At 37.4% G+C, this 21,605-nt stretch overlaps 1 protein-coding gene across 7 annotated transcripts in view; it reads left to right on the forward strand.

The window, feature by feature from the left end:
• Positions 1 to 998: 998 nt before the first annotated feature.
• The window catches only part of LOC137237364 (uncharacterized), a 336,718-nt gene continuing 316,111 nt past the window's right edge, over positions 999 to 21,605 (forward strand). For 2 of the 7 annotated variants that reach the window (XM_067760903.1, XM_067760906.1), the window contains exon 1: positions 1,899 to 7,475. The gene's annotated coding sequence lies outside the window, so the exon portion shown is untranslated. The other 5 variants (XM_067760904.1, XM_067760905.1, XM_067760907.1 and 2 more) reach the window with 5 other exon arrangements.

Raw genomic sequence — 21,605 nt, forward strand, 5'->3', positions numbered from 1 at the left:
GCCTGAATCACTGGATACTGACCGCTTTCCTTGCATGCTGAGATAATGGAGATCACTTGTTACAGCATTTGTAGGAGCTGCGGGGAGGAGGGCAGCAAAGAAACGATCTGGACGAATGCTCATAGCAAATACCAGTTTTCAAACTATGGGCAGTTACATACTTTCGGGATTTCAGGAAGTTGCTAAAAGCCCGGTAAAAAATATCAACAGCTCAATTTACCAAACCAATCGGTTTGAACCGAATAGCCCTACTATAATCAACGGCAACTGGTTCCAGGAGAAAGTGCATTAAAATAGCGCTTATTGGGGTCAGATCTCTAGTATCCGGACAGCACACCAAACAACCAAGCGCAGAAGCATCAAAGCTTAAAATAAGGACGATTGTTCAATTCTTGACTCCACGAAGTGACTCAGTCCACGGAAGTTGGTCCAGTAAGCTTTATTAGCAATGGTCAAATTTCAGGGCTATGGCTGAGAACGTGATTTCTAGGCTCTGTCTTTTCAACCTAACCTAATTTATACTTGCAGCGGGGTACAGGAAATGGCTTCAAACGTTTTGAAAAGAGCGCTTTACTGAGCTCTGTGAAAAGGCTAATGAAATGAGTCGAGGCAGCAAATGCAGTAAGAGAAAGATCAAGAGCAACAACAGTGACTGTAATTGCAGTAAAAAAAAAAATGTTGTTTTTAAATTTTATCAAGTTTATTATAAGCATTGACTTTGCAACTTTTTTGCAAGTTTGTTTTGTTTATAGTGAAGCTTGTTTTGGCGCTGAAGTTTTTTTGTTTTTTTTTTTTTGTAAGAGTCGCACCAGGCACGTTGACTAAGCTCAGCGCTCAGCTGTTTCATAGAGCGTCTTGCGGTTTATTGCCGTTTACAGTTTGCATTTACTCTTGCTTTTGCTATTACCTTTCGAGGCTTGGACTTGGTCTTGAGTTTGTGTTCTGCAGTTACAATAAGTCGCTGGTCTAACTGGCTGGCTGGCTGGCATGAGCGCACATATACAAACATAACAAATGCATGCATTTATGTATGTAAATATAATATGTACGGTTGGTAAGCACCAGTTCGCCAAGTTTTGCTATCAATTTCAGTTTCAATTTGAGTTTTAGTTACTGTGTTTCAGATCATTTAAGTAATTCAGTTAAATGCGGACGCTGTAACAATTCGGACGCAGAACTTTAATTGAACGGAAGGAAAGCAATATAAAAGTGATTGTTGTAGTGCAAAAGAATTGAAAAATTGTTGTGCTAAAGAGCAACGTTAATAATTGCAAAAATGACAAGAGCAAAAGCCGCAGCAGCAACAACAACTGAGAATAAATTTTTAATATTGCTCGCTAAAACAAACAAAATCTCATTCAATAGCTCGACATATTCGAAGAATTTATAATTAAATTTTGTATTTTTTTTTTTGATTGGTACTGTTGAGAATTTTCGTAACAACAAAAGTTTCTTATATTGACTGCTTTTCGTAAGGAAAGTGTGTATTTTTGCTGAGAAATACAAATTAAAAAAAAAAATGTTATTTACAACAAAGTAAACAAAAACTAAAAATTCACTAAAGGCACTAAATGAATTAAAAATAGACTAAAAACTAAAAAATATAATTTAATACAATTAAAATTTATAGCTACTAGCATTTGTTCGTGTGAGTGAAAAATTTAAGAAAAAATTGTGTAGTTAACACACAGCTGAAAACCGATTTAAGGACATTCTAAAAATCGTGTACGCATTACGTGGCAATTATTGATGAAAAGAATATAAAATTAAAAGAAAAAATTCGATCCAGTCAGTTATATTCAGTTTTCAGAGTGTGTGTGTTTTTTATGTGCAACAAATTATTTCGGTGGTAAGAAAAAGTAGCAGCAAAACGAAACTTATAAAAAGAAACGGTAATTCCAAATTTAGAAGCAAGTTGGGTATAACTCGTCTGCTAAGTGGAATATCATCCCATGTTGGTTGCCATTTCGAAAACACTCTATCTCAAAATCTGTGTAACAAATATCATATCACACGTCAAAATATAATAAACTTATGCTCAGAAAGGGAGTTCTTCGAATGCTGTTTAGATAGGGCTTTTTCGAAATAGTTAGAGTGATATTCCACTCAGCAGTATACTTTGAAAATTTGTTCTAACTTCATATATATATATATATTTAAATAAATTAACTAAATTTAGATTTCTTTGCGAATTTACCTTAAAAGTTCTTAAAAATGCAGACAGGTTTTGAAATCTATATAAAATATTTATATTTTATATTTATATTTTATCGAAGCTTATTTGCACAAGCAAGACTAAATTTTTTAGGTAGTACATCAATCAGTCTTAATGATTACAAGAAAATTATCACATAAAGCAATGCTCAAATGCAATTGGAAAGAAATTAAAAAAAACAAGTAAGGACGGGACTGTCTTCGACTGTACCGAAGACTTCATGCCTTTCATGAATGAGGCTGAACAATAATCATGTCCCATTCGCAATATCCAAATAATCGGCTGTATAAGATATAAAATACATAGTGAACAGATGTACATACGTAAGGGATTTTTAAGATAAATTATAAGATAAAAAAAACAAGTAAGGAAGGTTAAGTTCGGGTGTAACCGAACATTACATACTCATTTGGGAGCTATGGTGACAACGTAAGGGAAAATAACCATGTAGGAAAATGACCCGAGGGAAACCCTGGAATTTGTTTGTATGATATGTGTATCAAATGAAAGGCATTAAAGAGTATTTTATGAGGGAGAAGGCCATAGTTTTATAGGTGGACGCCATTTAGGGATATCGCCATAAAGGTGGACCAGGGGTGACTCTAGAATACGTTTGTCCAATATGGGTATCAAACGAAAGGTGTTAATGAGTATTTTAAAAGGGAGTGGGCCTTAGTTCTATAGGTGGACGCCGTTTCGAAATAGCGCCATAAACGTGGACCAGGGGTGACTCTAGAATGTGTTTGTACGATATGGGTATCAAATTAAAGGTTTTAATGAGGGTTTTAAAAGGGAGTGGTGGTAGTTGTATATGTGAAGGCGTTTTCCAGATATCGACCAAAATGTGGACCAGGGTGACCCAGAACATCATCTGTTGGATACCGCTAATTTATTTATATATGTAATATCTGCCAAGATTTCAAGGGTTTTTTATTTCGCCCTGCAGAACTTTTTCATTTTCTTCTACTTAATATGGTAGGTGTCACAACCATTTTACAGGGTTTTTTCTAAAGTTATATTTCGCGTCAATAAACCAATCCAATTACCATGTTTCATCCCTGTTTTCGTATTTGGTATAGAATTATTGCATTTTTTTCATTGTTCGTAATTTTCGATATCGAAAAAATGGGCGTGGTCATAGTCGGATTTCGTTCATTTTTTATACCAAGATAAAGTGAGTTCATATAAGTAGGTGAACTAAGTTCAGTAAAGATATGGCAATTTTTGCTCAAGTTATCGTGTTAACGGCCATGCGGAAGGACAGACGGACGACTGTATATAAAAACTGGGCGTGGCTTCAACCGATTTCGCCCATTTTCACAAAAAAACAGTTAGCGTCATAAAATCTACGCCCCTACCAAATTTGAAAAGGATTGGTAAATTTTTGTGCAACTTATGGCACTAAAAGTATCCTAGACAAATTAAATGAAAAAAGGGCGGAGCCACGCCCATTTTGAAATTTTCTTTTATTTTTGTATTTTGTTACACCATATCATTACTGGAGTTGAATGTTGATATAATTTACTTATATACTGTAAAGATATTAAATTTTTTGTTAAAATTTTACTTTAAAAAAATTTTTTTTTTAAAAGTGGCCGTGTTCGTCATCCGATTTTGCTAATTTTTATTGAGCACATATATAGTAATAGGAGTAACCTTTCTGCCAAATTTTATCGTGATATCTTCAACGAATGCCCAATTACAGCTTGCAAACTTTTAAATTACCTTCTTTTAAAAGTGGGGGGTGCCACGCCCATTGTCCAAAATTTTACTAATTTTCTATTCTGCGTCATAAGTTCAACTCACCTACCAAGTCTCATCGCTTTATCTGTCTTTGGTAATGAATTATTGCGCTTTTTCGGTTTTTCGAAATTTTCGATATCGAAAAAGTGGGCGTGGTTATAGTCCGATATCGTTCATTTTAAACAGCGATCTGAGATGAGTGCTCAGGAGCCCACATACCAAATTTCATCAAGATACCTCAAAATTTACTCAAGTTATCGTGTTAACGGACGGACGGACGGAAGGACATGGCTCAATAAAATTTTTTTTCGATCCTGATGATTTTGATATATGGAAGTCTATATCTATCTCGATTCCTTTATACCTGTACAACCAACCGTTATCCAATCAAACTTAATATACTCTGTGAGCTCTGCTCAACTGAGTATAAAAAATAGGTCGGTACTTTGTGTGAGGATAGAAAGTTTCACGTTTTTTGTGGTCTGCATGAAATAGCGTTGATCATGAATCACTTATCTCAACAATATATGCCGTAATCGTAAGCATTTGATAAAATTAGAAGCTTCTAGCCGTTAAAAAGAGGGCAGAAATGAGCTTATATGGGGTATATAAGAAATCCGCAAACTTTGGTTTTTTTGGAGAAAACATTTTTTTTTGAAACATGGTATCACGCAAATATCTTTTTGTTAGGAACATTGAGGGGTAAATGGGAGCTATAGTGCATCGCCGTTACTCGTCTTACATAATGCCTCAAAAGATTGAGCAAAATATATACAAATTGAGGTCGCAATGTTAAATATACATTTATTTCAACACTTCTATACCGATTATATCGAAATTTTAACAAAGTATGGAGATATATGCAGCTGTTAGCTATGTAAAATTTTTTTGATACACCAGACCCTGTTTTGTAGATATCGGTAAAAATATAAAACCGAATAACCGCCAAATATTTTTTACTGCAAAGTTTGCAACACATTTATTTTAACACCTTTCTACCGATTCTTTTGAAACTTTAAAAACATATAGATATTTGAACGAAGTATGTTTATGTAAAAAAGTTTTAATACCCGAGATCCGGTTTTGGAGATATTGATAAAAATATAAACCCGGAAAACCTTAAATTTTGTTTTTACTTATTTAAACACTTCTTAACCGATTGTGTTGAACTTTTATCAGGATGTACATATCTATGTGGGGTATATTTAGGTAAAATTTTGTTGATACCCGAAACCCGGTTTTAGAGATATCGGCAAAAATATGAAACCGGGTAACCGTCAAATATTTCAAACCCGTTTGTTAATTTTTTCTCTACACCACAGTAGTATACCATCAATTGCCTCATCTTGGAATATTCACGCAAGGAAAGTTATTGATGTTTGTACATTGGGCAAATATACGAAATTTCCGACAAAAATTGGCAATCGCCAAAAAGTCTAGAACCATTTTTTATTTAAATTTTTGTACCAAATTTGTGTTCCTTTTCATTTACTTTTAAATAAAACCTGGTTAAAAAAAAAAAAAATTTTTTTTTCTACACTTTTTGACGATTGCCAATTTTTGTCGAAAATTTCGTATATTTGCCCAATGTACAAACATCAATAACTTTCCTTGCATGAATATTCCAAGATGAGGCAATTGATGGCATACTACTGTGGTGTAGAGAAAAAGGTAAAATTGTAGCTATGCCCACAAAAAAACATGCTCCTGAAAAAAATTTACGCAATCACGTGCTTCCACTTTTCTGCCTCTACCTTCAAAACTGAAAGGGGCACATCGAATTTGAAGCCCCAGGTATTTTTGGTCTCTGATAGGCTATTATCGTGCATAATCTAAATTTCAATACTCAGTTGTCTCAAAAAGCTATAAGCAAAAAACTGTCAATATTAAAATGACAAAAAAAAAAGTATCGCTACGTTGATTCATGATAGTTTTGAGTATTGGAGGGGCACATTAACTTTGCTCATAATTTTAGAATCTCCGTCTCAAAAACAACATTTAGTTTAAATTCCATAGCGTTACAGCTATGCCTCAAACTTTTATCGAAAAAATTAAAAAAAAAAAAAAAAATAAGGGTATCGCTTGAAAAAGTGTAAAAATCGACGTTTTTTACGTTTCGAAGTTCTGCAAAAACTTACTATCAACTTTCTTGATTTCTAAAATAATCAGATTGGATAGCCAAAAGGTCAAACTTAATGTCCTTGTACTTTTTTCTGGCCTTAAGTTTTTTACCCGTGTGTAAAACCCGAATATCCAAAAAAGTAAAAGTTTTGGGATTTGCCCATATAATATATATACCACCGACCTCTATAATTTTTTCAGACAACAATATATGCTATAAACGTAAGCATTTGGGGAAATTTGAAGCTTTTTACTGTTAAAATGGTGCAGAAACTGCGAAAAGTTTCTTATCTGAGCAATCGGTTGTATGGGACATATGCTATATATACGACCAATCTCTATGACTTTTTCAGACTTCTGCTTCTAGCTGTTAAAATGGGGCAGTAATTACGAAAAACTTCATATCTGGACAATCGTTTCCCCCATTAACGCTACATATACTACCCATTTCCAAACTGTCGGAAACTTAACAACACATTTTTGCATCATTTTCATGGGTTTAATAACCGCACGTTGTTCTTTAACACATCGATGGCCCTTTCCATAATGTTCTTTCTTTTCGAGATAGTCGAATATGCCTGATTGCAATAATTGCTCGCAAAATGAAAAAAGTTTATGAGAAATTGAACCAGGGTTTAGTACAAAAAACATTAAAACAAAGAAATTTATAAAATATGTATTTCTTTCTTAAAAAAAAAGCAAAATTGAAAAAACGTTTTCTAGAATAAAAGACTCACTAAAACTTTTTGAAATTTTAAAAAACATGTCAACCTATTGCATTGTTAGTTACTACAAAAAGCACCGCAGCGTAATACACCAACTTTTTTAAAAACGGTAAATTAAACAAAAACAAAACAAAAACGTCAACCAAAACAAAAAACCAAGAAACATAAGAAACAAATTAACTTGTGCAAAAAAAAAATAAAATAAGGAAATTTAAAAAACAAAAGTCACCGAAAAAAAATCTTGTGTGCCAAAACCACGCTTAAACAGCTGCTTAAATACGCTCTGCAGAATTACAACAGCAATAACTGCGAGTGTTTTATGTGTGACACACACTGCGAAATTCGTAATAAAATATCAACAAAAGCAGTGGAAAAAACAAAAAAAGTTCCACTTCTACTTCGAAACTCAATTAAAGAGACCTTTTGACAAAAAAAAAAAAAATTACTTTCCAGCCAAAAATATGATTGCAAAAAAATTTAGCACAGCCTACAAATTCTGAAATTACAAACAACAAATACTACATATATTTGCACATAAATATTCTTTTGTTAAAAGAGCATGGAATGTCAGTTACAATACATTTGGGTTTAACCAACTGCATTAATCGCATCTTCATTGGGCTAACGGCAATTTATTCCCGCAATGCGCTTTCAACGCCCATATTTTTTAGGTAAGATAAAGTAGAAGAAGAAGAAAAGACATTCCATTCAATATTTTACCAAATACATAAAAGAACTTAAAAGCAAATTGCGTTAATACCCAAGATGCTGCAGAAATTTAAATTTCGAAAAAACTGCTTTTGTTATCTTTGTTTTTGTTGTCAATATTTATGTATTTTTTTATCTCTTTTATAGCCATTAAGATTAATTCAATTCGCTTATAACAAATAATACAAATGAGAGGAAAAAAATGCATAGCCTTTGAAATCAGCTACTCGACCGAATTGTTGTTGTATAGCGTTTGAGCTCAGATACACTGTTTTAAATGCTGCGTCTCAGATGTTGTTTTTTTAATTGTCGTCGCACAACTTTTGTTGCACAGTGTGTTATTTGTTTGAATAAGGATTGGTAGATAGATGAAGAGGTGGCGGTAGAGGAAGACGTAACGACGGTGGTTAGGTTAGGTTAGGTTAGGTTGAACTGGCCGGTCCATGAGGACCTCACATAGACTGATTGAGTCCGTAGTGTTACCAGAAGGTTGTTTGAACGACCAAACTGAAAACTCCTATCAAAAACCATGACCCATGTTACAAAATATCTCCGTCCTCTTGGCAAATACTAGAAGCTTACTAGGATTTAACCAACTTGCTGCTTCTAGATCTGACAGCTGTATCACTCCTAATAGCTGGAGTCTTAGCCTGGAAAGTGCAGGGCACGAGCACAGAATGTGCTCGATCGTTTCCTCCTCCAACCCGCACTTCCTACATCTGCTATCACTGACCAAGCCTAATTTAAAGGCAGGTGACGCCAGAAGGCAGTGTCCAGTCAGAATACCCGTCATGAGTCTACAGTCCCCTCTTTTCAATGATAGAAGCAACTGTGTTAGTCTAAGGTTGTAAGACCTACACATAATCTTCGACACTTTACAGTCCTGCGCTTGAACCCACGCCTTTCCCGCTTGGTCGATCATGTGCACCTCTCGCCTTCGCTTAATCTCGCCCAATCTAATTGGGAGGTCTACGGAGCAAGCTTCAAGGGATGTCCCTTTTTAGCTAGTTCGTCGCTTTTTCATTCCCATCTATTCCCATATGCCCTGGGGCCCAATATAGATGTATGCTTCTCCCTGTCAAGATTCTCTCCAGAGAATGCTTGCACTCTAACACGCATTTAGATGCTGTGCTATGCGAGCTTATTGCCTTAATTGCTGCTTGACTGTCAATATAAAAGTTAACACGGTTGCAGCTTAAGCTATTCTCTTCCAGGGTTTCTACTGCTTGGAAAACGTTACAGTAATCCGGCAGCCTGTAGGATCTGCTTATTTGCGGATCAGCGCAGTATACCGCAGACCCTACTCCTTACACTACTTTGGAACCATCGGGGTCGTTTGGTACCGTGGGGATTTGCGCTTTATCCGCCACCTCAAAGCGCGCGTTCGTGCCTTGCCTTTGGAGGTTTGGAACCACTTCCTCTAGCCACCGCAAGCTCGCGATGTTGTCGCACGCTATCATCTTCACACCATTATACCATGCCCCCGAATCAAAGGTTGGAAGGGGCTTGGTTTTTCTCGCATCATCTTAAGCATTAATCTAATAAGTTCCCTTTCTACAGATCTCCACCTTTCGCTAGTCGTCACAGTCAGTGACTGATTTGCCACATCACTCATCTTCTCGGGAAAAGCCGGCATGTTAGTGTTAACTCCCTTTGGCACCTCAGCCAAAGCCGGAATCTTAGCTTTAACTCTCTTTAGCGCCTCCGAGAAAGCCGGAGTCTTAGCGTTATCTCCCTTTGGTTTATCTCCCACTTCCGCAGTTGGGACTTCCCTCTGACTCGCAGCTTTCGAGGTAGTTGCTACCTCGCTATTGGATCCCATCTGTCTTACAGCTTTGGGCCTACTTGTCTTGTCTATGCAACTGCCCTGCCTCGCGGCTCTAGGACTGGGTCCTTTCTGCCTCTTGGAAGCAGGCTTGTCGCCTTCCGCCGAACGTTGCCTCTTCATTCCGCCATTCGACGCTTCTTCCTCCTCGTGCCGGTTGCAGAACCGAGGGTTTCTCGCAGCAAACCTTTTGAACTGCCTTCGACCTACTTCTACCGCTTCATGGGCCCATTCCAAGCGCTCGATCTCCACTTATGTTGGGTCAACCACTGCCGCCAAGCGTTGTACAATTCTTAGTGCTTCACAGTACTGCGAGACAGCTCTTTTATTTCCTCTGCTCCGTACACTTCTCCACTCTTCTACTCCGTTTTCATTTGTGTGCTTCTCCAACACGGAGTTCATTAGATCAGCACTACTCTGGCTCCCCGAGTCCGACGCATAGCTTAATTCGTATTTGTCGTCCTTGTATTGCGACTCAGTCCTCCTCTTTACATCGTCCTTATTACAATCAGGTAATGAGTCGTTAATCTTGGTCGTACGACCACCTGCCCGACAAGGCGGGCTCAGCGGTCCAGTATTATATACGGGGAAAGAACCGTCCGCCACAGCAGCGCCCCTTACGGTGGTAAGGCCATAAATACTTCCCGAGGTGGCCCGGTATCGGGAAGGCTCCGTTTGAATACAGCCGAATTTATCCACTGGCTGCAAATCGTCCAATAGGCACGGTCCGCATAACACCCTGGATTATGGGGTAGGCTGTTATTGGTCACCGACATCCCGCCGCCCTCCTATGAGGCGAAACGGCGTAGATGTTAGTCCTCAACAGCTCCGCCTCATAGTCGGGCGCTATGGAGTTCGGCTAAGCCCTCACACCAACTACAAGTTGATTACCATAGGCAGGGTAACGACAGTGGTAGGAGTAGCGTTAAAGGTAGAGGCACAGCTATAGGTACAGGTAGAATTTGAGATAGAATCACAGTTAGAAGTCGAATTAGATATATAGGAATGGTAAGCCGATCTTCAACAGGGCTTTGAAGGAATTCAGCCAACTCATTGGACACACTTAAGGTTATACATATAAACCGGGAACTACACAAAAGTAGTCAATGCAGCGCCATTTAAGATATTGGAAATTTCATACTATTGAATCTATATGGAAGAATAAATTTTCGAGTTTTCTAGTCACTTTCTTTGATGTGAAGGCGTACTTCCATACTTATGGGACTCAGCTCTCAAATTATAATGTAGATAAAAGTACTCTATCAGCTTAGTCGCTTAAATGTATTGCTATATAAAATTTTAACTGCGACTGAGTCCATTCCTAGAAAATAAAGCATACCATTTCGTCAAACTTAAAATCGGAAACTGCATCTATCTTTGGACATAATGCCCCATTGATTAATAATTATTGGACTAGATCCGGTAGACTGTGATTTAAAAGGATTTAAAAAAACTGTTGCCAAGTGATAAACTATTTGTGTATCAATAAATAAGAAAAAATTAATTTGGTCCTTTTTTTTTGGGTTTTGGTCCATTTTTGGTCCAAAAAAAACATGCTGTGGCAACCGTGGTTGTGACTCACTCATACCAAAACATTTGCAATAAAACAAGTAATCCCAGGAATAGTTATTTTTCATATCCAACTTATTATATACTTGCTCAAAATTTTTTTTATTATATGCTGACAAAAATCCTCGAGCACGTGCAGAATTTGTAGAATTTATATATGTCACGGAAGTCGTGAGTACCTATGTTCTTTTCCATATAAATCCTCATTGACAGTATATTTGATGAACTATCATTCATTCGTTGATAAATTTCTTCGATTAGAACCATAAAACTTCATTAGAATTAGCAAGTTATATATTTTTTGACATTTTGGGGAAATCATGTATGTTCAGAAAATTTCTGACATTATTTCAGTTAGGTGTTGTTCACGCATTTTCGAAATTTAGTTGTGGCCAGATTTTGATTACTACGTGGCCACGGCGGACTACTACGTGACCATTTGACCACGTTCGTATTACTTAAAAAATACCCTGCTAGATGTATTGACACAAAGGCTTAGCTAATACCTTAAACTCGAGCTTTTACAAAATTTTACTTGCAATAAAATATTTATTTTCATTGGGGTTCTGTTAGACGGCATTGCAATGCAATTGAATGTTGCAACATTTGCTGCTGCACTTCAGTGTTTACTTACTTACATATTTATACATTGTTTATATGTGTTGAAATGTGCATGGTTGTGTGCCGTGGTACATACATATATACAGGCCTGTCTTTTTACTCACAAATATACAAAAATACCGATTATACCACTATCGCAAGTACAGATGTACTTGCTAGACAACAATACAAACAAAACCACTAGTCACTAAGCAGCAGCACAAAAAAAAATTTAAATAACTGAATTACAATAACAACAGTTGTGGCAAAAAGTAATATACAATAACATTAATATATACTTCCAAGCTAATGTTATTATAACTAACTTGACTGAAAAATGCCAATAGCTACATTTAATATCTAAGCATGTGTATGTTGGTATGTATGTATGCCCAACAAATAATGACGTTAGAAGTTATTAAAACGAGAAAGTTTACTTCATAAAAGCGACTATTCTTCCGTTTTGGCGCTGGCGTCACTTTGAAAGTTTCTCTGCCTCAATGAACGCAAAAGAAATAGTCATATTTTGATGCTAGTTGTTGTTGTTATTTTTGTAGCGATAAGGTTGCTCCCTGAAGGCTTTGGAGAGTGTTATCGATGTGATGGTCCTTTGCCGGGTACAGATCCGGTACTCTTCGGTAACACAGCACCATTAAGGTGCTAGCACGACCATCTCGGGAACGATTTATATGGCACCATTAAACCTTCAGGCCATCCCTCCCTCCGCACTCCCCTAGTTCCATGAGGAGCTAGTCATAACAAGTAAGGAAGGCTAAGCTCGGGTGTAACCGAACATTACATACTCAGTTGAGAGCTATGGAGACAAAATAAGGAAAATCACCATGTAGGAAAATGAACCTAGGGTAACCTTGGAATGTGGTTGTATGACATGTGTATCAAATGGAAGGTATTAAAGAGTATTTTAAGAGAGAGTAGGCCATAGTTCTATGGATGGACGCCATTTAGGAATATCGCCATAAAGGTGGACCAGGGCTGACTCTAGAATTTGTTTGTACGATATGGGTATCAAATGAAAGGTGTTACTGAGCATTTTAAGAGGGAGTGGGCCTTAGGTCTATCGGTGGACGCCCTTTCGAGATATCGCCATTAAGGTGGACCAGGGGTGACTCTAGAATGTGTTTGTAGGATATGGGTATCAAATGAAAGGTGGTAATGAGTATTTTAAAAGGGAATGGGCTTTAGTTCTATAGGTGAACGCCTTTTCGAGAAATCGCCATAAAGGTGGACCAGGGGTGACTCTAGAATATGTTTGTACGATATGGGTATCAAAGGAAAGCTGTTAATGAGTATTTTGAAAAGGAGTGATCCTTAGTCCATAGGTGGCCGCCGTTTCGAGATATCGCCATAAAGGTGGACCAGGGGTGTCTCTAGAATGTGTTTGTACGATATGGGAATCAAATGAAAGGTGTTACTGAGCATTTTAAGAGGGAGTGGGCATTAGGTCTATAGGTGGACGCCTTTTCGAGATATTGCCATTAGGGTGGGCCAGGGGTGACTCTAGAATGTTTGTACGATATGGGTATAAAACGAAAAGTGTTACTGAGCATTTTAAGAGGGAGTGGGCAATAGGTCTATAGGTGGACGCCTTTTCGAAATGTCGTCATTAGGGTGGGCCAGGGGTGACTCTAGAATGTGTTTGTATGATATGGGTATCAAATGAAAGATGGTAATGAGTATCTTAAAAGGGAGTAATCCTTAGTTCTATAGGTGGACGCCTTTTCGATATATCGCCATAAAGGTGGACCAAGGGTGACTCTAGAATGTTTGTACGATATGGGTATCAAACGAAAGGTGTTACTGAGCATTTTAAGAGATATCGCCATTAGGGTGGGCCAGAGGTGACTCTAGAATGTTTGTACGATATGGGTATCAAACGAAAGGTGTTACTGAGCATTTTAAGAGGGAGTGGGCATTAGGTCTATAGGTGGACGCCTTTTCGAGATATCGCCATTAGGGCGGGCCAGGGGTGACTCTAGAATGTGTTTGTACGATATGGATATCAAATTAAAGGTATTAATGAGGGTTTTAAAAGCGAGTGGCCCTTGGATGTATATGTGAAGGTGTTCTCGCGATATCGACCAAAATGTGGACCAGGTGATCCAGAAAATCATCTGTCGGGTACTGCTAATTTATTTATATATGCAATACCACTAACAGTATTCCTGCCAAGATTCCAAGGGCTGTTGATTTTGCCTTGTAGAACTTTTTCATTTTCTTCTACTTAATATGGTAGGTGTCACACCCATTTTACAAAATTTTTTCCAAAGTTATATTTTGCGTCAATAAACCAATCCAGTTACCATGTTTCATCCCTTTTTTCGTATTTGGTATAGAATTATGGCATTTTTTTCATTTTTCGTAATTTTCGATGGTTATGGTCGGATTTCGGCTATTTTTTATACCGAGATAAAGTGAGTTCAGATAAGTAGGTGGGCTAAGTTTAGTAAAGATATATCGGTTTTTGCTCAAGTTATTGTGTTAACAGCCGAGCGGAAGGACAGACGGTGGACTGTGTATAAAAACTGGGCGTGGCTTCCACCGATTTCGGCCATTTTCACAGAGAACAGTTACCGTCATAGAATCTATGTACCTACCAAATTTGAGAAGGATTGGTAAATTTTTGTTCGACTTATGGCATTAAAAGTATTCTAGACAAACTAAATGAAAATGGGCGGAGCCACGCCCATTTTGAAATTTTCTTTTATTTTTGTATTTTGTTACACCATATCATTACTGGAGTTGAATGTTGATATAATTTACTTATATACAGTAAAGATATTAAATTTTTTGTTAAAATTTGAATTAAAAAAATTTTTTTTTTAAAAAGTGGGCGTGTTCTTCATCGAATTTTGCTAGTTTTTATTTAGCACATATATAGTAATAGTAGCAGCATTCCTGCCAAATTTCATCATGATATCTTCAACGACTGCCAAATTACAGCTTGCAAAACTTTTAAATTACCTTCTTGTAAAAGTGGGCGGTGCCACGCCCATTGTCCAAAATCTTACTAATTTTCTATTCTGCGTCATAACGTCAACCCATCTGCCAAGTTTCATCGCTTTAATTGCCTTTGGCAATGAATTATCGCATTTTTTCGGTTTTTCGAAATTTTCGATATCGAAAAAGTGGGCGTGGTTATAGTCCGATGTCGTTCATTTTAAATAGCGATCTGAGATGAGTGTCCAGGAATCTACATACCAAATTTCATCAAGATAGCTCAAAATTTACTCAAGTTATCGTGTTAACGGACGGACGGACGGAAGGACGGACGGACGGACGGACGGACGGACGGACGGACGGACGGACATGGCTCAATCAAATTTTTTTTCGATCCTGATTATTTTGATATATGGAAGTCTATATCTATCTCGATTCCTTTATATATGTACAACCAACCGTTATCCAATCAAACTTAATATACTCTGTGAGCTCTGCTCAACTGAGTATAATAAAGGATGAAAACAGCAAATTTTCAAATTCACAAACTAAGATATTATTTCAAATTGAAGATGAAGAGAATGAAAAAGGAAATACTTTTTCCTAATTTGTAGACTCCACAAAAACAAACTGACAACGCAAGTGAAAACGTAAGTTTTTGAATTCTTTTTCTGTTGTTTTTACGTTGCTTGAGGATTAACAACATAGCCATTAAGACGTGTGTGTGTGTTCAAAGTTGGCTGTGGATGCAACTCAAGCGCCTAAACGACTCAAAAGTCGAATATGTTTAGGCCTCAAGTCATGTATTGTATGAGAAAGATAGCGCATTTGAATCAAGCCTTATGTGAGTCCCGAAAGCGTTTGATCTTGTTGAAATTTTTCGTTCAGCTTCTAGCTAAAGCAACGTAAGTTTAGGTTGGGTGGCAGCTGTCCAGTTAATGAACAACTCACTTGAATAACTTTATATGTGTTCGTTGTGTTAACACGTACTCTAATGGTGAAGCTAGCTTCTGTTTATTTAGGGAATCGCTCCATGACAGCTATAAAACTACGAATAAGGTAGAGATCGGGCTCAGAATTTGCCGCTGGAGAGTCGAAAAGGTCTCGACCGAGATATGTACGCTTCGCCCTCGCAAATGCTAGGCAGCTGAACATAAAGTTAGTAGAAGATTCCGCCTCGCCATCCTCCATACAGCTAACACAGCTGGTGCTGTTCGGCATATTAGGGCGTACCGCACGCAATCCCGTTGGACTAGATTAGCTTTTGTAAACCCTAAGCTTGGAGTCAACAATGGGCCAGTAAGATCTCAACACAGCATTTGCTAAGCTTATTCAAGGCCCACCTGTCCAGTATTAGCAGACACGTTCAATTCGTCCATGCCTGCCCGGACCAAGAGATCAGCTTGACAGTTGCAAGGGATATCATTATGTCCTGGCATTCAGATAGTTTTTATCAAAAAGGAGTTACATGCTACGATAAGTGAGATGAACTAATCCCCCACAGAACTAGATCTCACGACTTTGGAAGCCAACTAGATGTTAATTTTCCTAACTGTTACAGCTGTGGACAGCATTCCATTTATCGCATCCTTTTTAGCAGTAATCTCCGCCTAGAAAACGATGCATTTCCAACTAATACCGTGCTTATCGCAGAATATCCCAAACCTAACCTTTCCATCCTGAAGATGTTTACCAGACTACAATCCCATATTAATTCCCCAGGCCATTCATGCCTTGGGGGAATTTTAAAGGTGAATGTGGCAACAGCGTGGAAGCTGGTGCACAGTAGTCTGTCCTGCCAGGAATTAAGACGAATTCTGTCAGAATGTTGGTGTGTCATTATTCACAAGCTTAATTTCCGAGACACGAATTATTTTCCGGGATGCGGCTATTTTGACCACGATGTATACCGGGTACCTATTCAGCATTGCGTTTAGTGCCAGCGAAGGTGTTGCTTGATGGGCTCCGCTTATTCCAACCATAGTTAATAGATACACTGTTTCCAACCTTTTGGCCAGGGAAGAAGTGTCTAGTTCTGTCCACCAGACCAGAACGCCATAGAATAGACAACTCTTGGAGTGAGCCTCCAGCATTTTCAATTGCCACACCACAGCCGTAGAAGGCAACCGAAGGCTTCCTAGTACTATCCTCCACATCAAGCTTACATGACATCAAGTTGTCAGGAATAATTCCAAGGTACTTAACCCAGTCAGATAGTACCAACGGTATTCTCCAAAAAGGGGGTAGTCTAAGTCTTGTACTTTCGTGTAAAGGAATCATGATCAGTACGAGTAGACTGCGATGTTTAACAATTTAAAACGAACTGTTCCCAAAGAGCTAACAAGAAATAGTTCCTAATAGTTCCAATATAATCTTAAAATACTTTATAAAACAATCAACAAATCATTCCATTTTGGCGGTTAAGTTATAATGAAACTATCCTTAAAACAACTTCGAAATATTCCAGAAAACAACCGCGGAATGGTATCGAAACTATTTCTAAAACTATTGCGAAACTATCCCGAAATAGTACCGAAAATATTCCGCAAAAGTACAGAAATTATCCCGAAACGGTTCCGAAATTGTCCCGAAATCATCGCGAAATGGATCCATAAACAAAACCGAAACCGAAATTAATCACGAATCTGCACCCACGTCATCCCAAAAGTATTTTGCTACTCGTGCCTTTGGGGTTAGTGGAAACACCAAAAATATATGCAATAAGCCTTATATAAGGTGTAGATTATTTGGTGTGTGTTAGATTCGTTGAAGTCGAATAATCGATCTGCAGATAGCGCATACCAGTATGTGCATATGTATGTGTGTCAGCGTTGTATTTTTTTTAATAAAAAAATCAAGCTTATATACTGCGGTATGAACAAATATAGAAACATATTTACACGTACAATATATATGTATAATCATATTTATATCATAGTATTGTTGTTGGTGATTGGTTTTTGGAGTTGCTTTGTCCGCGTGCAAGAAAAATGCAAACAAAAAGTAAAAAAAATAATATAAAATAAAAATTAATTAGACATCAAGCATTAGTTCCAATAGCAACAAGGCTGGCAAAGGTGAATGACAATAAAAGTCAACCGCCACTAATACCAATGAGAATAAAATTTGCGCCCCTCCACCCCGACCAAATATTTGTAGGCAGCATTCCTCTCTAATCGATTGAATTTTAAGTTATTATTGGCTAACATCTTTGTTTACTACAAAACTTGAAGCAAACTTCTTAAGGTATATATGTATGTACATATGTGTGTGTGCAATTTTGGCCAAGTATAGAGAATTAAGTTTATGTGGCTATTTTTAAAAAATTCTTATGTTTGGGTCATACTTGTTTAATTTTGCTTGCATTCGAAAGGGAAACTAATAGTGATATCAAATATAAAGTGAGTCGCACCAAAACTAAGACAGTTATATTAAAAAAAAAAATGTTTTTCAGTTTCAAAAATTTATTACTACATTTTTTTTATATTTTTTTTAAATAAATTTTAGCTACCTAAATACGTTGAAAAAGATTTAATACAAAATTACAGTTTTTTTATTTTTATTTTTTATCAAAATATTGTAAGAGCTTCTTTGATGAGTTCGAATTCGAATGTGGAATTAAAAAAAAATATATATATATATATAAAAATTTATTAAAAATTTTTTTATACTTTATAAAACCCATAGTAATGCATATTTACAACTTTAAATAAAGCTCTTTTTTCAAATTATTGAATTAAAAGTTTCACATATTTAGTTGGAAAGTTCAGTATTTCAAATTATATGCATTATTTAGCAAAAATAAATATAAGGCTGTTATTATAAATGAAAATTGAGTTTATTTAAAAACAGACTTAAAATCGTTTTTTTGTGAGAAACTGTTTTTTTTTTTTAATATTAACTATAAAAAATTTTGTGAAAGTTATAAATTGTTTATAAAAAATTATTGAACATTTATTGGCATTTTATTCAAAATTTTAAGTTTATAATTTTTACAAAATTTTTTAAAATAAGTTTAAATATAATTAAAAATATTTTGTGAAAATTAAAAATTATTAATAAAAAACACTGAGTATTTTCTTGGTATTTTTTACAAGTGCAGTGAAAATTTATTTATCCAATTTTATTAAATATGCATTATTAGCAAAAACAAATTTATAATTAACAAGTAAGGAAGGTTAAGTTCGGGTGTAACCGAACATTACATACTCAGTTGAGAGCTATGGTGACAACATAAGGGAAAATAACCATGTAGGAAAATGAACCGAGGGAAACCCTGGAATGTGTTTGTATGACATGTGTATCAAATGGAAGGCATTAAAGAGTGTATTAGCTAGGGGTATAAATGGGATGGGGTTTCCACTACTCTCCCTTCCAAATGAAAATCACGGCACTTCACTTTAAACTTCAAAAAATTACTTTATTAAACTTAAATCACTTCAGTCAAAAGGAGTCAACTAAAAATGATGTACATGAGCGGACGGTAGTTGATAACGAACTGATTTGGTAAATTTCCTAAGTCTCCTGCGCAGCAGGAAAACGGTAAGTATGTATGTATGTATGTTAATATGAAAATGTACAAAGAGTATAAAAAATGCAGAAAACAGTAAGTAAATTCTTATTTTTCAGGGTGCTTGAAAAAGGTGAGATAAGTAAGTTAATTTAAGTAAATCTAGGTATTTTAACAAAGGGTGTGTATCTTAGCACAGGTAAGTATTTTAGAAAAATGATTTAAGTAGATTTAAGGAATTTAAGGTAAGTACATATGTGGTTTTAAGAAGTGAATGTTTTAGTTAAATTTTACAAGGTGAGTTATTCTAAGGTAAGGATATGCATATATAAGTTTAAATTCATTGTAAATTCGTTTCTTTCATATTAAGTTCATTATCATTATAATTGAATAATTAGGGAAATTTTTTTTAAAATTCAATCAAATTGGAGTTCATGTCTCCAACATGGCGGCCGGCCTGCTCCGATGAAGGAAGCAGCAACTCCTGCATCTCTGCCAAGGTGGATACTGCTGTGGAGAACAGGGTTTTCAAGCGCCGCTGAGTGTCCTTGCGTCCTTCCCTCTTCTTTTTCGGCTTTGCAATGACCACTCGTCGACTAGTGGGTTTCTCCTTCGGTTTCGGTACATTGCGTCGGTTCTTCTGCTTCTTGGGAGGTTTATCTTGCTGCCGATGTAGCAGCGTGTTGTGTGCAAGGCCGCATTTGTGGCAACGGTCCAGGGAGTCGCATGCGCCCGTAACATGGGATGTTGCCAAACAATTGATACAATATTTATGAGCCCGCACCGACTCATAGCGTTCTTCAGGGGTCATAGCCATGAAGGCGTTGCAATAGCGCAAAGAGTGCTTTTGGCAACAGAGCCGACAAGTGCTGTAACTCTCGTAGCGTCTGTAATGAGAATAAAAAGAGAGAGAAATATTTTGTGAGGTGAGTAGGGGGCTAACGATAGGGTTTTATGGATATCCTAGATTTTATATGCCACGGTGAGATCGCTAGAGTGAGGGTAGAGATATTATTCTGCTGGGGGAAGTGCGCAAAGTTTTGCAATGGGTCGTGTATATATTCCGCTTTGAGTGCGGACATCTACAACTCGAACATTTTCGTCCGATCCGGGATGAAGACGAGTGACACGTCCGAGTCGCCACTCATACGGGGGGAAAAGGTAATCTTTCACGACGACTAGATCACCTTCTTTGATGTTTGTCTGCTGAGTTTTCCATTTAGTACGCTTATGAAGTTCTTTGAGATATTCATTTTTCCAGCGCGTACTAAATTGATGGTGTAGAACTTGTAGTTTTTGCCATTTGTTGATGAGCGAGAGGTTCTCGGAGTTGGGTTCAGGTAACGCGAGTAGTGGAGCACTACGGAGGAAATGTCCGGGAGTTAGAGCGAGTAAATCATTTGGATCTTGCGACATCGGAGCTAGCGGTCTAGAGTTGAGAACCGCTTCGATTCGAGTGAGTAGGGTAGTAAATTCTTCAAATGTGAATTTTTGACTGCCTGCAACTTTAAGGAAATGGGTTTTAAAGCTTTTAACTGCCGCTTCCCATAATCCGCCCATGTGAGGAGCATATGGTGGGATGAATTGCCAGGACAGTCCATGAGTATGGAATGTGTTGGGCTATGTCAGTTGCGGCTTCCTTGAGAAAAGGAGAAAGCTCCTTTTGAATGACACGACTTGCTCCAATAAAGGTTTTACCATTGTCTGACATTATTTTGTGTGGGAGTCCACGACGACTAACAAAACGAGCAAATGCTGCTTTAAAAGCAGCGGTCGTCAGATCTGAGCAGACTTCCAGATGGACTGCTTTTGTTGAGAAACATACGAATACACAAACGTATGCCTTTGAGTAAGGGGCCTTCCGTAAGATTGATGTTTTAACGAGAAAAGGTCCAGCAAAGTCGATACCGGTCGTGTGAAATGGGAGAGAGTAGGTGGACCTTTCCGGAGGGAGTGCGGCCATTATTTGGGATTTAGCCTGTTGTTTGTAGATCGTGCATATCTTACAATGGAATATGCACTTCTTCACCTTTTGTTTGAGTCGAGGGATGTAGTATTCCTGTTGTATCATGCGGATCATCAGTTGTTTTTCGGCATGCAACAAGGTAGAGTGACTAAATTCTAAGAGTAAATAGCAAAACCGAGAGTTATCGGGAATTATAATGGGATAACGCTCGTTGTAACTAAGATTGGCTTTTGAGAGCCGACCATTCACCCGCATTATGCCTGATTCGTCGAGCATAGGGTTTAGAGGTAACAATGAACTCTTTTTGTGGAGTGGTTTGTTGGACTGTAGATCTGCAATTTCGGCAGAGAAGTATTTATGTTGCGTCAACAGGATCAAACGAACTTTCGCTTGATGAACTTCCTCTTGGGTTAGCGTGATCGTTTTCAAAGTATCAAGACCTTGTGCTCTGTGTATAAATCGGTACATATAAGCAACGACTCGTAGAGCTCTTGAGTAGGAAGAAAAGCGTTCGAGTAGATCAGGCACATCTACAGCATGAAATGCATGGGTGCGCTTTTGTTCCGGTGGAGTAGGGGTTTGTGTCACTGGTTTCGGCCAGGACGTTGGGGATTTGGCCAACCACTCTGGCCCCTTCCACCAAAGGGAGCATTCGGCTAGATCCT

This window comes from Eurosta solidaginis, chromosome 1 (genome assembly GCF_040869045.1).
Source record: "Eurosta solidaginis isolate ZX-2024a chromosome 1, ASM4086904v1, whole genome shotgun sequence".
Taxonomy (NCBI): Eukaryota; Metazoa; Arthropoda; class Insecta; order Diptera; family Tephritidae; genus Eurosta; species Eurosta solidaginis.